This window comes from Chiloscyllium plagiosum, unplaced genomic scaffold (assembly GCF_037043375.1).
Source record: "Chiloscyllium plagiosum isolate Xiang-an unplaced genomic scaffold, Cpla_swu_hap1 HiC_scaffold_31, whole genome shotgun sequence".
Classification (NCBI taxonomy): Eukaryota; Metazoa; Chordata; class Chondrichthyes; order Orectolobiformes; family Hemiscylliidae; genus Chiloscyllium; species Chiloscyllium plagiosum.
The window spans coordinates 76,627,162-76,649,213 of record NW_028270169.1 but is presented as its reverse complement, the minus strand read 5'-3'; the positions used below and the strand labels follow the sequence as shown (position 1 = coordinate 76,649,213).

Here is a 22,052-nt window from a genome sequence, read left to right as displayed (position 1 = left end):
GCGATGTCACATGTTTTTGAATTTCTCCCATTTCCTTTATTTCCGTCCTGGCGACATCGGAAGGGAAAGGTAATGTAATCGAGACTGTGATTGGTGAAATTCACTTTTTTATGGCCCATTCTTATTGTGTTCTTTCTTTCTCTCTTTTCAGCATTGTCTGGGAAGTGGTGGTGCACTCAGGCTGCAGTATGTTTGAAAGAGTAGTTTGGAATTGCCCTGTTGTTTGTTGTGAGATTACTTTATGACTCATGCCCCCGGCCTGTCTCACATTTAGCATTCATGCATCCCTGTGTCTGAAAATGCATTTGGTTTGCCAGTTTTGTTTGTGTTCCGTGTTAAATGCTTTGTGTTTTGCGATTCGCTCAATACATTACGAATTAACAGGGTTTCTGAGGTAACTTCCAGCTGCAAAAATCCTCAACTGAGAATCTGGGAAAATTTCCCGGAGTATGGTCAGTCGGAGCAAAAGTAAGGAAGTCGTTCGTTTCTGCAGTGTTTCACAATACCACCTTTCCAGTGAGCAGTCGAACAGACTAAATGATTGTGCCACAGACTGCGACGGCAAACTCCGCTAAAATGTAATCCTTTACAGCCGGTGTAAGCAACACAATGTTATTGGCGCACACCGCGTGGAAACAGATACTTCGGTGTATCTCGTCCATGCTCACCACATAGCCAAAATTAAACAAGTCCCATGAAACAACGAGCTATTGGAAACAGAAAGGTGAAAGGAAAAAGGGCTTCAACTTTCAGTGCTGGATGCCACTGAGCCTTAGCAGCGGCGACTGCGCCTTGTTTCTGTAGTGTAGTGGTCATCACCTTCGCCTTACGCGCGAAAGGTCCCCAGTTCGAAACTGGGCAGGAACTGCTTTGTTCTTCAACTGCCGCATTTTACATGGACAAGAACGGAGTTTCCTTGCTTGCTTTCCCATCTGCAAACCTGCCTTCGAATTTGCTTGAACAAATCTGCTCTCGTAGTGAAATGTAATGTAATGCAATTCCATTTAATTACTGTGCAAAGCATTGTAAAGTTTTTCTCCAACCTGGTTCTGATCATATGCCATTCTGTTTGAGAGTGTAGTTTCCACTTTCTGATCCTTCCACGAAAAGCAGTACCGCATTTGCATTCCTTGCGCAGGCGGCCCGGTTCAAAGACAGGGAAGAAACTGATGCGCTGGTGTCACAGCGCACCACGAATTCCTGAACTTGTCTGTCTGTCAAATGTAGCCCAAAGTCGTCTCTGAAAGCCCTCATTTGGAAGATGTCTGTCGTTATTCAACGTGCGAGAATTGGCACCAGAGGTCCTGAATCATGTTTGGAGCAAGTCGCACGTTAGTGGCTCATTCAACCAGCAACAGCAATGAAAGAAATTACACTCTCAGAGGAACCGCTGGACCTGTGATTTCATAGCGTCGCTAGTATTAAGGTGCGCCCCGAGATCTAAGTCATGTTGGAACTGAAACGGAGGAATCGACAGAGAGGCTACAGAATGACATCGCATCCATTTGGTTTTCTTTAAATCACTGACGAGCAGGAAAATGTACACAGGGAGGGCGAGTGGGGAAGTGAGGCAGTTGCAGCTCTGGTGAAATTCCTTCTTTGTGATTCACTCAGCAGCCAGATACGTGAAGGTGACTCAGGCGTGAGAGCTCTTCACATCGAAAACAAAAAGCACTCAAGGGCAGTTAGCACCTCTTCCGGAGAAGGGGGTGGGGTGAGCTAATTACCTTTTGCCTTCTGTTACTATGTTCAGAAACTGCCTTTTAGATTGATGTGAACAGAAACTGCATTTCTAATAAGCACCGTGGAATTTAGCAAAATTTATTGAGTCGCTTCTCGTCGACACAGTTGGTATCCATGTGGCTCATATCCAGGTGTGAACATCTCTGCAGCGAATTGCACGGTTAAGGCAAAAAGGCAAGGAAAGTGGCATCTCGAACTGGCTCCGAGGTCAGAGCATCCTCACAATGTGATCTGTCGTTCTCGGATTGTAATGCTACCTCCGGTTTTAGGGTGAAGAACATTCTTTGGGACTCTTATTCTGCAAAACAGTGACTGAAACGATGCTGCGCGGTATGATGTGGAACACGGCCTGCTCAGCTTTGTGCATTTTCCCTGTAGTCCGGTGTGTTTCATGTTCCGTGTAAACGTGAAAGTTGTCCTGTTTCGATCAAAGGGTGAAATCATTTAACAAAGCAAGAATCGAAATTGCAGTAATGTCAAGCAGCTCATGGTAATTTGACCAAATCATAACCGATCGTATGTTCTCACGCACTCACAGATACATTTGTAGTTGAAAAGATTCTGAGAAGATAGACTCAGCTTACCATTGATAGTTGTCTGGATTGATGGGCTATCATTATCTGCTGCGAAATTGATATTGTAGACGGGCACATCCCAGCAGCTGTGCGAGTCGGAGAGGGATCATGGAACCCTTTTCACGTGGCTTTGCATCTGCTGTTATGCAGGAGCACAATTGGAAGTGCAAGAAAATGGGGAAGCGCGGCTGGCTGGTAGTGTGGCCGAGCGGTCTAAGGCGCTGGATTTAGGCTCCTGTCTCGACAGAGGCGTGGGTTCGAATCCCACCGCTGTCATTTCTGCTGACCGTTTTCAACGACGCAGCTTGTTTCAATGCTGTTTCGACTCTTGCTGCATTTCTGTTGAAAACCGAAGAAAAATGGGTTTGCTTCCCGGGCAATTAACTGTGGTGTGGGAAAGTTCCGGCTTTTCCGGTGTCTGTGCTGTCATGATCGTGTTCGCCTCCCGCGTGGAAAATCGCAAACAGCTCTGCTGTCCCAGACAAGTTGAGCGTTTACTGGAACCGAATGGCGACTGTTATTTCATTGCTGTTGTGAAACAAAGTCCTGCGGTGGCACGACTCGTCGTTATTTTGTTTTCTGGCCAATGGGAAAATCGTTCCAATGAATTGCGATGTCACATGTTTTTGAATTTCTCCCATTTCCTTTATTTCCGTCCTGGCGACATCGGAAGGGAAAGGTAATGTAATCGAGACTGTGATTGGTGAAATTCACTTTTTTATGGCCCATTCTTATTGTGTTCTTTCTTTCTCTCTTTTCAGCATTGTCTGGGAAGTGGTGGTGCACTCAGGCTGCAGTATGTTTGAAAGAGTAGTTTGGAATTGCCCTGTTGTTTGTTGTGAGATTACTTTATGACTCATGCCCCCGGCCTGTCTCACATTTAGCATTCATGCATCCCTGTGTCTGAAAATGCATTTGGTTTGCCAGTTTTGTTTGTGTTCCGTGTTAAATGCTTTGTGTTTTGCGATTCGCTCAATACATTACGAATTAACAGGGTTTCTGAGGTAACTTCCAGCTGCAAAAATCCTCAACTGAGAATCTGGGAAAATTTCCCGGAGTATGGTCAGTCGGAGCAAAAGTAAGGAAGTCGTTCGTTTCTGCAGTGTTTCACAATACCACCTTTCCAGTGAGCAGTCGAACAGACTAAATGATTGTGCCACAGACTGCGACGGCAAACTCCGCTAAAATGTAATCCTTTACAGCCGGTGTAAGCAACACAATGTTATTGGCGCACACCGCGTGGAAACAGATACTTCGGTGTATCTCGTCCATGCTCACCACATAGCCAAAATTAAACAAGTCCCATGAAACAACGAGCTATTGGAAACAGAAAGGTGAAAGGAAAAAGGGCTTCAACTTTCAGTGCTGGATGCCACTGAGCCTTAGCAGCGGCGACTGCGCCTTGTTTCTGTAGTGTAGTGGTCATCACCTTCGCCTTACGCGCGAAAGGTCCCCAGTTCGAAACTGGGCAGGAACTGCTTTGTTCTTCAACTGCCGCATTTTACATGGACAAGAACGGAGTTTCCTTGCTTGCTTTCCCATCTGCAAACCTGCCTTCGAATTTGCTTGAACAAATCTGCTCTCGTAGTGAAATGTAATGTAATGCAATTCCATTTAATTACTGTGCAAAGCATTGTAAAGTTTTTCTCCAACCTGGTTCTGATCATATGCCATTCTGTTTGAGAGTGTAGTTTCCACTTTCTGATCCTTCCACGAAAAGCAGTACCGCATTTGCATTCCTTGCGCAGGCGGCCCGGTTCAAAGACAGGGAAGAAACTGATGCGCTGGTGTCACAGCGCACCACGAATTCCTGAACTTGTCTGTCTGTCAAATGTAGCCCAAAGTCGTCTCTGAAAGCCCTCATTTGGAAGATGTCTGTCGTTATTCAACGTGCGAGAATTGGCACCAGAGGTCCTGAATCATGTTTGGAGCAAGTCGCACGTTAGTGGCTCATTCAACCAGCAACAGCAATGAAAGAAATTACACTCTCAGAGGAACCGCTGGACCTGTGATTTCATAGCGTCGCTAGTATTAAGGTGCGCCCCGAGATCTAAGTCATGTTGGAACTGAAACGGAGGAATCGACAGAGAGGCTACAGAATGACATCGCATCCATTTGGTTTTCTTTAAATCACTGACGAGCAGGAAAATGTACACAGGGAGGGCGAGTGGGGAAGTGAGGCAGTTGCAGCTCTGGTGAAATTCCTTCTTTGTGATTCACTCAGCAGCCAGATACGTGAAGGTGACTCAGGCGTGAGAGCTCTTCACATCGAAAACAAAAAGCACTCAAGGGCAGTTAGCACCTCTTCCGGAGAAGGGGGTGGGGTGAGCTAATTACCTTTTGCCTTCTGTTACTATGTTCAGAAACTGCCTTTTAGATTGATGTGAACAGAAACTGCATTTCTAATAAGCACCGTGGAATTTAGCAAAATTTATTGAGTCGCTTCTCGTCGACACAGTTGGTATCCATGTGGCTCATATCCAGGTGTGAACATCTCTGCAGCGAATTGCACGGTTAAGGCAAAAAGGCAAGGAAAGTGGCATCTCGAACTGGCTCCGAGGTCAGAGCATCCTCACAATGTGATCTGTCGTTCTCGGATTGTAATGCTACCTCCGGTTTTAGGGTGAAGAACATTCTTTGGGACTCTTATTCTGCAAAACAGTGACTGAAACGATGCTGCGCGGTATGATGTGGAACACGGCCTGCTCAGCTTTGTGCATTTTCCCTGTAGTCCGGTGTGTTTCATGTTCCGTGTAAACGTGAAAGTTGTCCTGTTTCGATCAAAGGGTGAAATCATTTAACAAAGCAAGAATCGAAATTGCAGTAATGTCAAGCAGCTCATGGTAATTTGACCAAATCATAACCGATCGTATGTTCTCACGCACTCACAGATACATTTGTAGTTGAAAAGATTCTGAGAAGATAGACTCAGCTTACCATTGATAGTTGTCTGGATTGATGGGCTATCATTATCTGCTGCGAAATTGATATTGTAGACGGGCACATCCCAGCAGCTGTGCGAGTCGGAGAGGGATCATGGAACCCTTTTCACGTGGCTTTGCATCTGCTGTTATGCAGGAGCACAATTGGAAGTGCAAGAAAATGGGGAAGCGCGGCTGGCTGGTAGTGTGGCCGAGCGGTCTAAGGCGCTGGATTTAGGCTCCTGTCTCGACAGAGGCGTGGGTTCGAATCCCACCGCTGTCATTTCTGCTGACCGTTTTCAACGACGCAGCTTGTTTCAATGCTGTTTCGACTCTTGCTGCATTTCTGTTGAAAACCGAAGAAAAATGGGTTTGCTTCCCGGGCAATTAACTGTGGTGTGGGAAAGTTCCGGCTTTTCCGGTGTCTGTGCTGTCATGATCGTGTTCGCCTCCCGCGTGGAAAATCGCAAACAGCTCTGCTGTCCCAGACAAGTTGAGCGTTTACTGGAACCGAATGGCGACTGTTATTTCATTGCTGTTGTGAAACAAAGTCCTGCGGTGGCACGACTCGTCGTTATTTTGTTTTCTGGCCAATGGGAAAATCGTTCCAATGAATTGCGATGTCACATGTTTTTGAATTTCTCCCATTTCCTTTATTTCCGTCCTGGCGACATCGGAAGGGAAAGGTAATGTAATCGAGACTGTGATTGGTGAAATTCACTTTTTTATGGCCCATTCTTATTGTGTTCTTTCTTTCTCTCTTTTCAGCATTGTCTGGGAAGTGGTGGTGCACTCAGGCTGCAGTATGTTTGAAAGAGTAGTTTGGAATTGCCCTGTTGTTTGTTGTGAGATTACTTTATGACTCATGCCCCCGGCCTGTCTCACATTTAGCATTCATGCATCCCTGTGTCTGAAAATGCATTTGGTTTGCCAGTTTTGTTTGTGTTCCGTGTTAAATGCTTTGTGTTTTGCGATTCGCTCAATACATTACGAATTAACAGGGTTTCTGAGGTAACTTCCAGCTGCAAAAATCCTCAACTGAGAATCTGGGAAAATTTCCCGGAGTATGGTCAGTCGGAGCAAAAGTAAGGAAGTCGTTCGTTTCTGCAGTGTTTCACAATACCACCTTTCCAGTGAGCAGTCGAACAGACTAAATGATTGTGCCACAGACTGCGACGGCAAACTCCGCTAAAATGTAATCCTTTACAGCCGGTGTAAGCAACACAATGTTATTGGCGCACACCGCGTGGAAACAGATACTTCGGTGTATCTCGTCCATGCTCACCACATAGCCAAAATTAAACAAGTCCCATGAAACAACGAGCTATTGGAAACAGAAAGGTGAAAGGAAAAAGGGCTTCAACTTTCAGTGCTGGATGCCACTGAGCCTTAGCAGCGGCGACTGCGCCTTGTTTCTGTAGTGTAGTGGTCATCACCTTCGCCTTACGCGCGAAAGGTCCCCAGTTCGAAACTGGGCAGGAACTGCTTTGTTCTTCAACTGCCGCATTTTACATGGACAAGAACGGAGTTTCCTTGCTTGCTTTCCCATCTGCAAACCTGCCTTCGAATTTGCTTGAACAAATCTGCTCTCGTAGTGAAATGTAATGTAATGCAATTCCATTTAATTACTGTGCAAAGCATTGTAAAGTTTTTCTCCAACCTGGTTCTGATCATATGCCATTCTGTTTGAGAGTGTAGTTTCCACTTTCTGATCCTTCCACGAAAAGCAGTACCGCATTTGCATTCCTTGCGCAGGCGGCCCGGTTCAAAGACAGGGAAGAAACTGATGCGCTGGTGTCACAGCGCACCACGAATTCCTGAACTTGTCTGTCTGTCAAATGTAGCCCAAAGTCGTCTCTGAAAGCCCTCATTTGGAAGCTGTCTGTCGTTATTCAACGTGCGAGAATTGGCACCAGAGGTCCTGAATCATGTTTGGAGCAAGTCGCACGTTAGTGGCTCATTCAACCAGCAACAGCAATGAAAGAAATTACACTCTCAGAGTAACCGCTGGAGCTGTGATTTCATAGCGTCGCTAGTATTAAGGTGCGCCCCGAGATCTAAGTCATGTTGGAACTGAAACGGAGGAATCGACAGAGAGGCTACAGAATGACATCGCATCCATTTGGTTTTCTTTAAATCACTGACGAGCAGGAAAATGTACACAGGGAGGGCGAGTGGGGAAGTGAGGCAGTTGCAGCTCTGGTGAAATTCCTTCTTTGTGATTCACTCAGCAGCCAGATACGTGAAGGTGACTCAGGCGTGAGAGCTCTTCACATCGAGAACAAAAAGCACTCAAGGGCAGTTAGCACCTCTTCCGGAGAAGGGGGTGGGGTGAGCTAATTACCTTTTGCCTTCTGTTACTATGTTCAGAAACTGCCTTTTAGATTGATGTGAACAGAAACTGCATTTCTAATAAGCACCGTGGAATTTAGCAAAATTTATTGAGTCGCTTCTCGTCGACACAGTTGGTATCCATGTGGCTCATATCCAGGTGTGAACATCTCTGCAGCGAATTGCACGGTTAAGGCAAAAAGGCAAGGAAAGTGTCATCTCGAACTGGCTCCGAGGTCAGAGCATCCTCACAATGTGATCTGTCGTTCTCGGATTGTAATGCTACCTCCGGTTTTAGGGTGAAGAACATTCTTTGGGACTCTTATTCTGCAAAACAGTGACTGAAACGATGCTGCGCGGTATGATGTGGAACACGGCCTGCTCAGCTTTGTGCATTTTCCCTGTAGTCCGGTGTGTTTCATGTTCCGTGTAAACGTGAAAGTTGTCCTGTTTCGATCAAAGGGTGAAATCATTTAACAAAGCAAGAATCGAAATTGCAGTAATGTCAAGCAGCTCATGGTAATTTGACCAAATCATAACCGATCGTATGTTCTCACGCACTCACAGATACATTTGTAGTTGAAAAGATTCTGAGAAGATAGACTCAGCTTACCATTGATAGTTGTCTGGATTGATGGGCTATCATTATCTGCTGCGAAATTGATATTGTAGACGGGCACATCCCAGCAGCTGTGCGAGTCGGAGAGGGATCATGGAACCCTTTTCACGTGGTTTTGCATCTGCTGTTATGCAGGAGCACAATTGGAAGTGCAAGAAAATGGGGAAGCGTGGCTGGCTGGTATTGTGGCCGTGCGGTCTAAGGCGCTGGATTTAGGCCCCTGTCTCGACAGAGTCGTGGGTTCGAATCCTACCGCTGCCATTTCTACTGACCGTTTTCAACCACGCAGCTTGTTTCAATGCTGTTTCGACTCCTGCTGCATTTCTGTTGAAAACCGATGAAAAATGCGTTTGCTTCCCGGGCAATTAACTGTGGTGTGGGAAAGTTCCGGCTTTTCCGGTGTCTGTGCTGTCATGATCGTGTTCGCCTCCCGCGTGGAAAATCGCAAACAGCTCTGCTGTCCCAGACAAGTTGAGCGTTTACTGGAACCGAATGGCGACTGTTATTTCATTGCTGTTGTGAAACAAAGTCCTGCGGTGGCACGACTCGTCGTTATTTTGTTTTCTGGCCAATGGGAAAAACGTTCCAATGAATTGCGATGTCACATGTTATTGAATTTCTCCCATTTCCTTTATTTCCGTCCTGGCGACATCGGAAGGGAAAGGTAATGTAATCGAGACTGTGATTGGTGAAATTCACTTTTTTATGGCCCATTCTTATTGTGTTCTTTCTTTCTCTCTTTTCAGCATTGTCTGGGAAGTGGTGGTGCACTCAGGCTGCAGTATGTTTGAAAGAGTAGTTTGGAATTGCCCTGTTGTTTGTTGTGAGATTACTTTATGACTCATGCCCCCGGCCTGTCTCACATTTAGCATTCATGCATCCCTGTGTCTGAAAATGCATTTGGTTTGCCAGTTTTGTTTGTGTTCCGTGTTAAATGCTTTCTGTTTTGCGATTCGCTCAATACATTACGAATTAACAGGGTTTCTGAGGTAACTTCCAGCTGCAAAAATCCTCAACTGAGAATCTGGGAAAATTTCCCGGAGTGTGGTCAGTCAGAGCAAAAGTAAGGAAGTCGTTCGTTTCTGCAGTGTTTCACAATACCACCTTTCCAGTGAGCAGTCGAACAGACTAAATGATTGTGCCACAGACTGCGACGGCAAACTCCGCTAAAAAGTAATCCTTTACAGCCGGTGTAAGCAAGACAATGTTATTGGCGCACACCGCGTGGAAACAGATACTTCGGTGTATCTCGTCCATGCTCACCACATAGCCAAAATTAAACAAGTCCCATGAAACAACGAGCTATTGGAAACAGAAAGGTGAAAGGAAAAAGGGCTTCAACTTTCAGTGCTGGATGCCACTGAGCCTTGGCAGCGGCGACTGCGCCTTGTTTCTGTAGTGTAGTGGTCATCACGTTCGCCTTACGCGCGAAAGGTCCCCAGTTCGAAACTGGGCAGAAACTGCTTTGTTCTTCAACTGCCGCATTTTACATGGACAAGAACGGAGTTTCCTTGCTTGCTTTCCCATCTGCAAACCTGCCTTCGAATTTGCTTGAACAAATCTGCTCTCGTAGTGAAATGTAATGTAATGCAATTCCATTTAATTACTGTGCAAAGTATTGTAAAGTTTTTCTCCAACCTGGTTCTGATCATATGCCATTCTGTTTGAGAGTGTAGTTTCCACTTTCTGATCCTTCCACGAAAAGCAGTACCGCATTTGCATTCCTTGCGCAGGCGGCCCGGTTCAAAGACAGGGAAGAAACTGATGCGCTGGTGTCACAGCGCACCACGAATTCCTGAACTTGTCTGTCTGTCAAATGTAGCCCAAAGTCGTCTCTGAAAGCCCTCATTTGGAAGCTGTCTGTCGTTATTCAACGTGCGAGAATTGGCACCAGAGGTCCTGAGTCATGTTTGGAGCAAGTCGCACGTTAGTGTCTCATTCAACCAGCAACAGCAATGAAAGAAATTACACTCTCAGAGGAACCGCTGGACCTGTGATTTCATAGCGTCGCTAGTATTAAGGTGCGCCCCGAGATCTAAGTCATGTTGGAACTGAAACGGAGGAATCGACAGAGAGGCTACAGAATGACATCGCATCCATTTGGTTTTCTTTAAATCACTGACGAGCAGGAAAATGTACACAGGGAGGGCGAGTGGGGAAGTGAGGCAGTTGCAGCTCTGGTGAAATTCCTTCTTTGTGATTCTCTCAGCAGCCAGATACGTGAAGGTGACTCAGGCGTGAGAGCTCTTCACATCGAGAACAAAAAGCACTCAAGGGCAGTTAGCACCTCTTCCGGAGAAGGGGGTGGGGTGAGCTAATTACCTTTTGCCTTCTGTTACTATGTTCAGAAACTGCCTTTTAGATTGATGTGAACAGAAACTGCATTTCTAATAAGCACCGTGGAATTTAGCAAAATTTATTGAGTCGCTTCTCGTCGACACAGTTGGTATCCATGTGGCTCATATCCAGTGTGAACATCTCTGCAGCGAATTGCACGGTTAAGGCAAAAAGGCAAGGAAAGTGGCATCTCGAACTGGCTCCGAGGTCAGAGCATCCTCACAATGTGATCTGTCGTTCTCGGATTGTAATGCTACCTCCGGTTTTAGGGTGAAGAACATTCTTTGGGACTCTTATTCTGCAAAACAGTGACTGAAACGATGCTGCGCGGTATGATGTGGAACACGGCCTGCTCAGCTTTGTGCATTTTCCCTGTAGTCCGGTGTGTTTCATGTTCCGTGTAAACGTGAAAGTTGTCCTGTTTCGATCAAAGGGTGAAATCATTTAACAAAGCAAGAATCGAAATTGCAGTAATGTCAAGCAGCTCATGGTAATTTGACCAAATCATAACCGATCGTATGTTCTCACGCACTCACAGATACATTTGTAGTTGAAAAGATTCTGAGAAGATAGACTCAGCTTACCATTGATAGTTGTCTGGATTGATGGGCTATCATTATCTGCTGCGAAATTGATATTGTAGACGGGCACATCCCAGCAGCTGTGCGAGTCGGAGAGGGATCATGGAACCCTTTTCACGTGGCTTTGCATCTGCTGTTATGCAGGAGCACAATTGGAAGTGCAAGAAAATGGAGCAGCGCGGCTGGCTGGTAGTGTGGCCGAGCGGTCTAAGGCGCTGGATTTAGGCTCCTGTCTCGACAGAGGCGTGGGTTCGAATCCCACCGCTGCCATTTCTGCTGACCGTTTTCAACGACGCAGCTTGTTTCAATGCTGTTTCGACTCCTGCTGCATTTCTGTTGAAAACCGAAGAAAAATGGGTTTGCTTCCCGGGCAATTAACTGTGGTGTGGGAAAGTTCCGGCTTTTCCGGTGTCTGTGCTGTCATGATCGTGTTCGCCTCCCGCGTGGAAAATCGCAAACAGCTCTGCTGTCCCAGACAAGTTGAGCGTTTACTGGAACCGAATGGCGACTGTTATTTCATTGCTGTTGTGAAACAAAGTCCTGCGGTGGCACGACTCGTCGTTATTTTGTTTTCTGGCCAATGGGAAAATCGTTCCAATGAATTGCGATGTCACATGTTTTTGAATTTCTCCCATTTCCTTTATTTCCGTCCTGGCGACATCGGAAGGGAAAGGTAATGTAATCGAGACTGTGATTGGTGAAATTCACTTTTTTATGGCCCATTCTTATTGTGTTCTTTCTTTCTCTCTTTTCAGCATTGTCTGGGAAGTGGTGGTGCACTCAGGCTGCAGTATGTTTGAAAGAGTAGTTTGGAATTGCCCTGTTGTTTGTTGTGAGATTACTTTATGACTCATGCCCCCGGCCTGTCTCACATTTAGCATTCATGCATCCCTGTGTCTGAAAATGCATTTGGTTTGCCAGTTTTGTTTGTGTTCCGTGTTAAATGCTTTGTGTTTTGCGATTCGCTCAATACATTACGAATTAACAGGGTTTCTGAGGTAACTTCCAGCTGCAAAAATCCTCAACTGAGAATCTGGGAAAATTTCCCGGAGTGTGGTCAGTCAGAGCAAAAGTAAGGAAGTCGTTCGTTTCTGCAGTGTTTCACAATACCACCTTTCCAGTGAGCAGTCGAACAGACTAAATGATTGTGCCACAGACTGCGACGGCAAACTCCGCTAAAAAGTAATCCTTTACAGCCGGTGTAAGCAAGACAATGTTATTGGCGCACACCGCGTGGAAACAGATACTTCGGTGTATCTCGTCCATGCTCACCACATAGCCAAAATTAAACAAGTCCCATGAAACAACGAGCTATTGGAAACAGAAAGGTGAAAGGAAAAAGGGCTTCAACTTTCAGTGCTGGATGCCACTGAGCCTTGGCAGCGGCGACTGCGCCTTGTTTCTGTAGTGTAGTGGTCATCACGTTCGCCTTACGCGCGAAAGGTCCCCAGTTCGAAACTGGGCAGAAACTGCTTTGTTCTTCAACTGCCGCATTTTACATGGACAAGAACGGAGTTTCCTTGCTTGCTTTCCCATCTGCAAACCTGCCTTCGAATTTGCTTGAACAAATCTGCTCTCGTAGTGAAATGTAATGTAATGCAATTCCATTTAATTACTGTGCAAAGTATTGTAAAGTTTTTCTCCAACCTGGTTCTGATCATATGCCATTCTGTTTGAGAGTGTAGTTTCCACTTTCTGATCCTTCCACGAAAAGCAGTACCGCATTTGCATTCCTTGCGCAGGCGGCCCGGTTCAAAGACAGGGAAGAAACTGATGCGCTGGTGTCACAGCGCACCACGAATTCCTGAACTTGTCTGTCTGTCAAATGTAGCCCAAAGTCGTCTCTGAAAGCCCTCATTTGGAAGCTGTCTGTCGTTATTCAACGTGCGAGAATTGGCACCAGAGGTCCTGAGTCATGTTTGGAGCAAGTCGCACGTTAGTGGCTCATTCAACCAGCAACAGCAATGAAAGAAATTACACTCTCAGAGGAACCGCTGGACCTGTGATTTCATAGCGTCGCTAGTATTAAGGTGCGCCCCGAGATCTAAGTCATGTTGGAACTGAAACGGAGGAATCGACAGAGAGGCTACAGAATGACATCGCATCCATTTGGTTTTCTTTAAATCACTGACGAGCAGGAAAATGTACACAGGGAGGGCGAGTGGGGAAGTGAGGCAGTTGCAGCTCTGGTGAAATTCCTTCTTTGTGATTCACTCAGCAGCCAGATACGTGAAGGTGACTCAGGCGTGAGAGCTCTTCACATCGAGAACAAAAAGCACTCAAGGGCAGTTAGCACCTCTTCCGGAGAAGGGGGTGGGGTGAGCTAATTACCTTTTGCCTTCTGTTACTATGTTCAGAAACTGCCTTTTAGATTGATGTGAACAGAAACTGCATTTCTAATAAGCACCGTGGAATTTAGCAAAATTTATTGAGTCGCTTCTCGTCGACACAGTTGGTATCCATGTGCCTCATATCCAGTGTGAACATCTCTGCAGCGAATTGCACGGTTAAGGCAAAAAGGCAAGGAAAGTGTCATCTCGAACTGGCTCCGAGGTCAGAGCATCCTCACAATGTGATCTGTCGTTCTCGGATTGTAATGCTACCTCCGGTTTTAGGGTGAAGAACATTCTTTGGGACTCTTATTCTGCAAAACAGTGACTGAAACGATGCTGCGCGGTATGATGTGGAACACGGCCTGCTCAGCGTTGTGCATTTTCCCTGTAGTCCGGTGTGTTTCATGTTCCGTGTAAACGTGAAAGTTGTCCTGTTTCGATCAAAGGGTGAAATCATTTAACAAAGCAAGAATCGAAATTGCAGTAATGTCAAGCAGCTCATGGTAATTTGACCAAATCATAACCGATCGTATGTTCTCACGCACTCACAGATACATTTGTAGTTGAAAAGATTCTGAGAAGATAGACTCAGCTTACCATTGATAGTTGTCTGGATTGATGGGCTATCATTATCTGCTGCGAAATTGATATTGTAGACGGGCACATCCCAGCAGCTGTGCGAGTCGGAGAGGGATCATGGAACCCTTTTCACGTGGCTTTGCATCTGCTGTTATGCAGGAGCACAATTGGAAGTGCAAGAAAATGGGGAAGCGCGGCTGGTTGGTAGTGTGGCCGAGCGGTCTAAGGCGCTGGATTTAGGCTACTGTCTCGACAGAGGCGTGGGTTCGAATCCCACCGCTGCCATTTCTGCTGACCGTTTTCAACGACGCAGCTTGTTTCAATGCTGTTTCGACTCCTGCTGCATTTCTGTTGAAAACCGAAGAAAAATGGGTTTGCTTCCCGGGCAATTAACTGTGGTGTGGGAAAGTTCCGGCTTTTCCGGTGTCTGTGCTGTCATGATCGTGTTCGCCTCCCGCGTGGAAAATCGCAAACAGCTCTGCTGTCCCAGACAAGTTGAGCGTTTATTGGAACCGAATGGCGACTGTTATTTCATTGCTGTTGTGAAACAAAGTCCTGCGGTGGCACGACTCGTCGTTATTTTGTTTTCTGGCCAATGGGAAAATCGTTCCAATGAATTGCGATGTCACATGTTTTTGAATTTCTCCCATTTCCTTTATTTCCGTCCTGGCGACATCGGAAGGGAAAGGTAATGTAATCGAGACTGTGATTGGTGAAATTCACTTTTTTATGGCCCATTCTTATTGTGTTCTTTCTTTCTCTCTTTTCAGCATTGTCTGGGAAGTGGTGGTGCACTCAGGCTGCAGTATGTTTGAAAGAGTAGTTTGGAATTGCCCTGTTGTTTGTTGTGAGATTACTTTATGACTCATGCCCCCGGCCTGTCTCACATTTAGCATTCATGCATCCCTGTGTCTGAAAATGCATTTGGTTTGCCAGTTTTGTTTGTGTTCCGTGTTAAATGCTTTGTGTTTTGCGATTCGCTCAATACATTACGAATTAACAGGGTTTCTGAGGTAACTTCCAGCTGCAAAAATCCTCAACTGAGAATCTGGGAAAATTTCCCGGAGTATGGTCAGTCGGAGCAAAAGTAAGGAAGTCGTTCGTTTCTGCAGTGTTTCACAATACCACCTTTCCAGTGAGCAGTCGAACAGACTAAATGATTGTGCCACAGACTGCGACGGCAAACTCCGCTAAAAAGTAATCCTTTACAGCCGGTGTAAGCAACACAATGTTATTGGCGCACACCGCGTGGAAACAGATACTTCGGTGTATCTCGTCCATGCTCACCACATAGCCAAAATTAAACAAGTCCCATGAAACAACGAGCTATTGGAAACAGAAAGGAGAAAGGGCTTCAACTTTCAGTGCTGGATGCCACTGAGCCTTAGCAGCGGCGACTGCGCCTTGTTTCTGTAGTGTAGTGGTCATCACGTTCGCCTTACGCGCGAAAGGTCCCCAGTTCGAAACTGGGCAGAAACTGCTTTGTTCTTCAACTGCCGCATTTTACATGGACAAGAACGGAGTTTCCTTGCTTGCTTTCCCATCTGCAAACCTGCCTTCGAATTTGCTTGAACAAATCTGCTCTCGTAGTGAAATGTAATGTAATGCAATTCCATTTAATTACTGTGCAAAGCATTGTAAAGTTTTTCTCCAACCTGGTTCTGATCATATGCCATTCTGTTTGAGAGTGTAGTTTCCACTTTCTGATCCTTCCACGAAAAGCAGTACCGCATTTGCATTCCTTGCGCAGGCGGCTCGGTTCAAAGACAGGGAAGAAACTGATGCGCTGGTGTCACAGCGCACCACGAATTCCTGAACTTGTCTGTCTGTCAAATGTAGCCCAAAGTCGTCTCTGAAAGCCCTCATTTGGAAGCTGTCTGTCGTTATTCAACGTGCGAGAATTGGCACCAGAGGTCCTGAATCATGTTTGGAGCAAGTCGCACGTTAGTGGCTCATTCAACCAGCAACAGCAATGAAAGAAATTACACTCTCAGAGGAACCGCTGGACCTGTGATTTCATAGCGTCGCTAGTATTAAGGTGCGCCCCGAGATCTAAGTCATGTTGGAACTGAAACGGAGGAATCGACAGAGAGGCTACAGAATGACATCGCATCCATTTGGTTTTCTTTAAATCACTGACGAGCAGGAAAATGTACACAGGGAGGGCGAGTGGGGAAGTGAGGCAGTTGCAGCTCTGGTGAAATTCCTTCTTTGTGATTCACTCAGCAGCCAGATACGTGAAGGTGACTCAGGCGTGAGAGCTCTTCACATCGAGAACAAAAAGCACTCAAGGGCAGTTAGCACCTCTTCCGGAGAAGGGGGTGGGGTGAGCTAATTACCTTTTGCCTTCTGTTACTATGTTCAGAAACTGCCTTTTAGATTGATGTGAACAGAAACTGCATTTCTAATAAGCACCGTGGAATTTAGCAAAATTTATTGAGTCGCTTCTCGTCGACACAGTTGGTATCCATGTGGCTCATATCCAGTGTGAACATCTCTGCAGCGAATTGCACGGTTAAGGCAAAAAGGCAAGGAAAGTGGCATCTCGAACTGGCTCCGAGGTCAGAGCATCCTCACAATGTGATCTGTCGTTCTCGGATTGTAATGCTACCTCCGGTTTTAGGGTGAAGAACATTCTTTGGGACTCTTATTCTGCAAAACAGTGACTGAAACGATGCTGCGCGGTATGATGTGGAACACGGCCTGCTCAGCGTTGTGCATTTTCCCTGTAGTCCGGTGTGTTTCATGTTCCGTGTAAACGTGAAAGTTGTCCTGTTTCGATCAAAGGGTGAAATCATTTAACAAAGCAAGAATCGAAATTGCAGTAATGTCAAGCAGCTCATGGTAATTTGACCAAATCATAACCGATCGTATGTTCTCACGCACTCACAGATACATTTGTAGTTGAAAAGATTCTGAGAAGATAGACTCAGCTTACCATTGATAGTTGTCTGGATTGATGGGCTATCATTATCTGCTGCGAAATTGATATTGTAGACGGGCACATCCCAGCAGCTGTGCGAGTCGGAGAGGGATCATGGAACCCTTTTCACGTGGCTTTGCATCTGCTGTTATGCAGGAGCACAATTGGAAGTGCAAGAAAATGGGGAAGCGCGGCTGGTTGGTAGTGTGGCCGAGCGGTCTAAGGCGCTGGATTTAGGCTACTGTCTCGACAGAGGCGTGGGTTCGAATCCCACCGCTGCCATTTCTGCTGACCGTTTTCAACGACGCAGCTTGTTTCAATGCTGTTTCGACTCCTGCTGCATTTCTGTTGAAAACCGAAGAAAAATGGGTTTGCTTCCCGGGCAATTAACTGTGGTGTGGGAAAGTTCCGGCTTTTCCGGTGTCTGTGCTGTCATGATCGTGTTCGCCTCCCGCGTGGAAAATCGCAAACAGCTCTGCTGTCCCAGACAAGTTGAGCGTTTATTGGAACCGAATGGCGACTGTTATTTCATTGCTGTTGTGAAACAAAGTCCTGCGGTGGCACGACTCGTCGTTATTTTGTTTTCTGGCCAATGGGAAAATCGTTCCAATGAATTGCGATGTCACATGTTTTTGAATTTCTCCCATTTCCTTTATTTCCGTCCTGGCGACATCGGAAGGGAAAGGTAATGTAATCGAGACTGTGATTGGTGAAATTCACTTTTTTATGGCCCATTCTTATTGTGTTCTTTCTTTCTCTCTTTTCAGCATTGTCTGGGAAGTGGTGGTGCACTCAGGCTGCAGTATGTTTGAAAGAGTAGTTTGGAATTGCCCTGTTGTTTGTTGTGAGATTACTTTATGACTCATGCCCCCGGCCTGTCTCACATTTAGCATTCATGCATCCCTGTGTCTGAAAATGCATTTGGTTTGCCAGTTTTGTTTGTGTTCCGTGTTAAATGCTTTGTGTTTTGCGATTCGCTCAATACATTACGAATTAACAGGGTTTCTGAGGTAACTTCCAGCTGCAAAAATCCTCAACTGAGAATCTGGGAAAATTTCCCGGAGTATGGTCAGTCGGAGCAAAAGTAAGGAAGTCGTTCGTTTCTGCAGTGTTTCACAATACCACCTTTCCAGTGAGCAGTCGAACAGACTAAATGATTGTGCCACAGACTGCGACGGCAAACTCCGCTAAAAAGTAATCCTTTACAGCCGGTGTAAGCAACACAATGTTATTGGCGCACACCGCGTGGAAACAGATACTTCGGTGTATCTCGTCCATGCTCACCACATAGCCAAAATTAAACAAGTCCCATGAAACAACGAGCTATTGGAAACAGAAAGGAGAAAGGGCTTCAACTTTCAGTGCTGGATGCCACTGAGCCTTAGCAGCGGCGACTGCGCCTTGTTTCTGTAGTGTAGTGGTCATCACGTTCGCCTTACGTGCGAAAGGTCCCCAGTTCGAAACTGGGCAGAAACTGCTTTGTTCTTCAACTGCCGCATTTTACATGGACAAGAACGGAGTTTCCTTGCTTGCTTTCCCATCTGCAAACCTGCCTTCGAATTTGCTTGAACAAATCTGCTCTCGTAGTGAAATGTAATGTAATGCAATTCCATTTAATTACTGTGCAAAGCATTGTAAAGTTTTTCTCCAACCTGGTTCTGATCATATGCCATTCTGTTTGAGAGTGTAGTTTCCACTTTCTGATCCTTCCACGAAAAGCAGTACCGCATTTGCATTCCTTGCGCAGGCGGCTCGGTTCAAAGACAGGGAAGAAACTGATGCGCTGGTGTCACAGCGCACCACGAATTCCTGAACTTGTCTGTCTGTCAAATGTAGCCCAAAGTCGTCTCTGAAAGCCCTCATTTGGAAGCTGTCTGTCGTTATTCAACGTGCGAGAATTGGCACCAGAGGTCCTGAATCATGTTTGGAGCAAGTCGCACGTTAGTGGCTCATTCAACCAGCAACAGCAATGAAAGAAATTACACTCTCAGAGGAACCGCTGGACCTGTGATTTCATAGCGTCGCTAGTATTAAGGTGCGCCCCGAGATCTAAGTCATGTTGGAACTGAAACGGAGGAATCGACAGAGAGGCTACAGAATGACATCGCATCCATTTGGTTTTCTTTAAATCACTGACGAGCAGGAAAATGTACACAGGGAGGGCGAGTGGGGAAGTGAGGCAGTTGCAGCTCTGGTGAAATTCCTTCTTTGTGATTCACTCAGCAGCCAGATACGTGAAGGTGACTCAGGCGTGAGAGCTCTTCACATCGAGAACAAAAAGCACTCAAGGGCAGTTAGCACCTCTTCCGGAGAAGGGGGTGGGGTGAGCTAATTACCTTTTGCCTTCTGTTACTATGTTCAGAAACTGCCTTTTAGATTGATGTGAACAGAAACTGCATTTCTAATAAGCACCGTGGAATTTAGCAAAATTTATTGAGTCGCTTCTCGTCGACACAGTTGGTATCCATGTGGCTCATATCCAGTGTGAACATCTCTGCAGCGAATTGCACGGTTAAGGCAAAAAGGCAAGGAAAGTGGCATCTCGAACTGGCTCCGAGGTCAGAGCATCCTCACAATGTGATCTGTCGTTCTCGGATTGTAATGCTACCTCCGGTTTTAGGGTGAAGAACATTCTTTGGGACTCTTATTCTGCAAAAGAGTGACTGAAACGATGCTGCGCGGTATGATGTGGAACACGGCCTGCTCAGCTTTGTGCATTTTCCCTGTAGTCCGGTGTGTTTCATGTTCCGTGTAAACGTGAAAGTTGTCCTGTTTCGATCAAAGGGTGAAATCATTTAACAAAGCAAGAATCGAAATTGCAGTAATGTCAAGCAGCTCATGGTAATTTGACCAAATCATAACCGATCGTATGTTCTCACGCACTCACAGATACATTTGTAGTTGAAAAGATTCTGAGAAGATAGACTCAGCTTACCATTGATAGTTGTCTGGATTGATGGGCTATCATTATCTGCTGCGAAATTGATATTGTAGACGGGCACATCCCAGCAGCTGTGCGAGTCGGAGAGGGATCATGGAACCCTTTTCACGTGGCTTTGCATCTGCTGTTATGCAGGAGCACAATTGGAAGTGCAAGAAAATGGGGAAGCGCGGCTGGCTGGTAGTGTGGCCGAGCGGTCTAAGGCGCTGGATTTAGGCTCCTGTCTCGACAGAGGCGTGGGTTCGAATCCCACCGCTGCCATTTCTGCTGACCGTTTTCAACGACGCAGCTTGTTTCAATTCTGTTTCGACTCCTGCTGCATTTCTGTTGAAAACCGAAGAAAAATGGGTTTGCTTCCCGGGCAATTAACTGTGGTGTGGGAAAGTTCCGGCTTTTCCGGTGTCTGTGCTGTCATGATCGTGTTCGCCTCCCGCGTGGAAAATCGCAAACAGCTCTGCTGTCCCAGACAAGTTGAGCGTTTACTGGAACCGAATGGCGACTGTTATTTCATTGCTGTTGTGAAACAAAGTCCTGCGGTGGCACGACACGTCGTTATTTTGTTTTCTGGCCAATGGGAAAATCGTTCCAATGAATTGCGATGTCACATGTTTTTGAATTTCTCCCATTTCCTTTATTTCTGTCCTGGCGACATCGGAAGGGAAAGGTAATGTAATCGAGACTGTGATTGGTGAAATTCACTTTTTTATGGCCCATTCTTATTGTGTTCTTTCTTTCTCTCTTTTCAGCATTGTCTGGGAAGTGGTGGTGCACTCAGGCTGCAGTATGTTTGAAAGAGTAGTTTGGAATTGCCCTGTTGTTTGTTGTGAGATTACTTTATGACTCATGCCCCCGGCCTGTCTCACATTTAGCATTCATGCATCCCTGTGTCTGAAAATGCATTTGGTTTGCCAGTTTTGTTTGTGTTCCGTGTTAAATGCTTTGTGTTTTGCGATTCGCTCAATACATTACGAATTAACAGGGTTTCTGAGGTAACTTCCAGCTGCAAAAATCCTCAACTGAGAATCTGGGAAAATTTCCCGGAGTATGGTCAGTCGGAGCAAAAGTAAGGAAGTCGTTCGTTTCTGCAGTGTTTCACAATACCACCTTTCCCGTGAGCAGTCGAACAGACTAAATGATTGTGCCACAGACTGCGACGGCAAACTCCGCTAAAAAGTAATCCTTTACAGCCGGTGTAAGCAACACAATGTTATTGGCGCACACCGCGTGGAAACAGATACTTCGGTGTATCTCCTCTATGCTCACCATATAGCCAAAATTAAACAAAACCCGTTTCCCAGCATTTGGCCCCTATCCCTTTAAACCCATCCTATCCAGAAACTCATCCAATTACTTTTGCAATTTTCTGAGAGTAATAGCCTCCTCCACTTCCTCTGGTAGATCATTCCAAACACGCACAACCTTCTGTGTGGGAAATGTGCCTCAGGTCCTTTGTCAATTTTAGCCCACTCACCTTAAACCTATGCTCTCGAGTTTTCAACTCACCCCAACTTGGGTAAAACACATAAATACTCAGTTTACAACCGTTCCATCAGATCATGTCGCAGCCGTTCCGCTGCAGGAAAAGTCGTCCCAAACTATTCCAACTCGCCCTACGGTACAAACATTAACGACATCTTTGTCTATATTTTGTCATCAATTTCACATGTCTTTTTTTTACGTTTTGAAGATGTCAATTCCGCTGGACAACAACGAGACATTGGAAACAGAAAGGTGAAACGTGGAATGGCTTCAACTTTCAGTGCTGGATGCCACTGAGCTGCAGGACGCGCGCCTGCAGCTTGTTTCTGTAGTGTAGTGGTCATCACGTTCGCTTCAAACGCGAAAGGTCCCCAGTTCAAAACTGGGCAGAAACTGCTTTGTTCTTCAGCTGCTGCCTTTTCCATGGACAAGAACTGAGTTTTCTTGCTTGCTTTCCCATCTGCAAACCTGCCTTCGAATTTGCTTGAACATCTGCTCTCGTAGTGAAATGTAATGTAATGCAATTCCATTTAATTACTGTGCAAAGCATTGTAAAGTTTTTCTCCAACCTGGTTCTGATCATATGCCATTCTGTTTGAGAGTGTAGTTTCCACTTTCTGATCCTTCCACGAAAAGCAGTACCGCATTTGCATTCCTTGCGCAGGCGGCCCGGTTCAAAGACAGGGAAGA

General features: G+C 45.9%; 10 non-coding genes across 10 annotated transcripts; all 10 read left to right on the top strand.

The window, feature by feature from the left end:
- Positions 1-2,512: 2,512 nt before the first annotated feature.
- On the top strand, positions 2,513-2,594 carry trnal-uag (transfer RNA leucine (anticodon UAG)). The gene has a single exon. It is a non-coding gene; the product is annotated as a tRNA-Leu (tRNA).
- A 2,846-nt stretch (positions 2,595-5,440) lies between these two features.
- On the top strand, positions 5,441-5,522 carry trnal-uag (transfer RNA leucine (anticodon UAG)). Its single transcript has one exon. It is a non-coding gene; the product is annotated as a tRNA-Leu (tRNA).
- Positions 5,523-9,578: 4,056 nt separating this feature from the next.
- trnav-uac (transfer RNA valine (anticodon UAC)) lies at positions 9,579-9,651 on the top strand. Its single transcript has one exon. It is a non-coding gene; the product is annotated as a tRNA-Val (tRNA).
- A 1,644-nt stretch (positions 9,652-11,295) lies between these two features.
- Positions 11,296-11,377, top strand: trnal-uag (transfer RNA leucine (anticodon UAG)). Its single transcript has one exon. It is a non-coding gene; the product is annotated as a tRNA-Leu (tRNA).
- A 1,128-nt stretch (positions 11,378-12,505) lies between these two features.
- On the top strand, positions 12,506-12,578 carry trnav-uac (transfer RNA valine (anticodon UAC)). Its single transcript has one exon. It is a non-coding gene; the product is annotated as a tRNA-Val (tRNA).
- A 1,644-nt stretch (positions 12,579-14,222) lies between these two features.
- On the top strand, positions 14,223-14,304 carry trnal-uag (transfer RNA leucine (anticodon UAG)). The gene is given in 2 exon segments: positions 14,223-14,260; positions 14,268-14,304. It is a non-coding gene; the product is annotated as a tRNA-Leu (tRNA).
- Positions 14,305-15,425: 1,121 nt separating this feature from the next.
- On the top strand, positions 15,426-15,498 carry trnav-uac (transfer RNA valine (anticodon UAC)). The gene has a single exon. It is a non-coding gene; the product is annotated as a tRNA-Val (tRNA).
- A 1,644-nt stretch (positions 15,499-17,142) lies between these two features.
- trnal-uag (transfer RNA leucine (anticodon UAG)) lies at positions 17,143-17,224 on the top strand. Its single transcript is given in 2 exon segments — positions 17,143-17,180; positions 17,188-17,224. It is a non-coding gene; the product is annotated as a tRNA-Leu (tRNA).
- A 2,838-nt stretch (positions 17,225-20,062) lies between these two features.
- trnal-uag (transfer RNA leucine (anticodon UAG)) lies at positions 20,063-20,144 on the top strand. Its single transcript has one exon. It is a non-coding gene; the product is annotated as a tRNA-Leu (tRNA).
- Positions 20,145-21,684: 1,540 nt separating this feature from the next.
- Positions 21,685-21,757, top strand: trnal-caa (transfer RNA leucine (anticodon CAA)). Its single transcript has one exon. It is a non-coding gene; the product is annotated as a tRNA-Leu (tRNA).
- Positions 21,758-22,052: the final 295 nt, after the last annotated feature.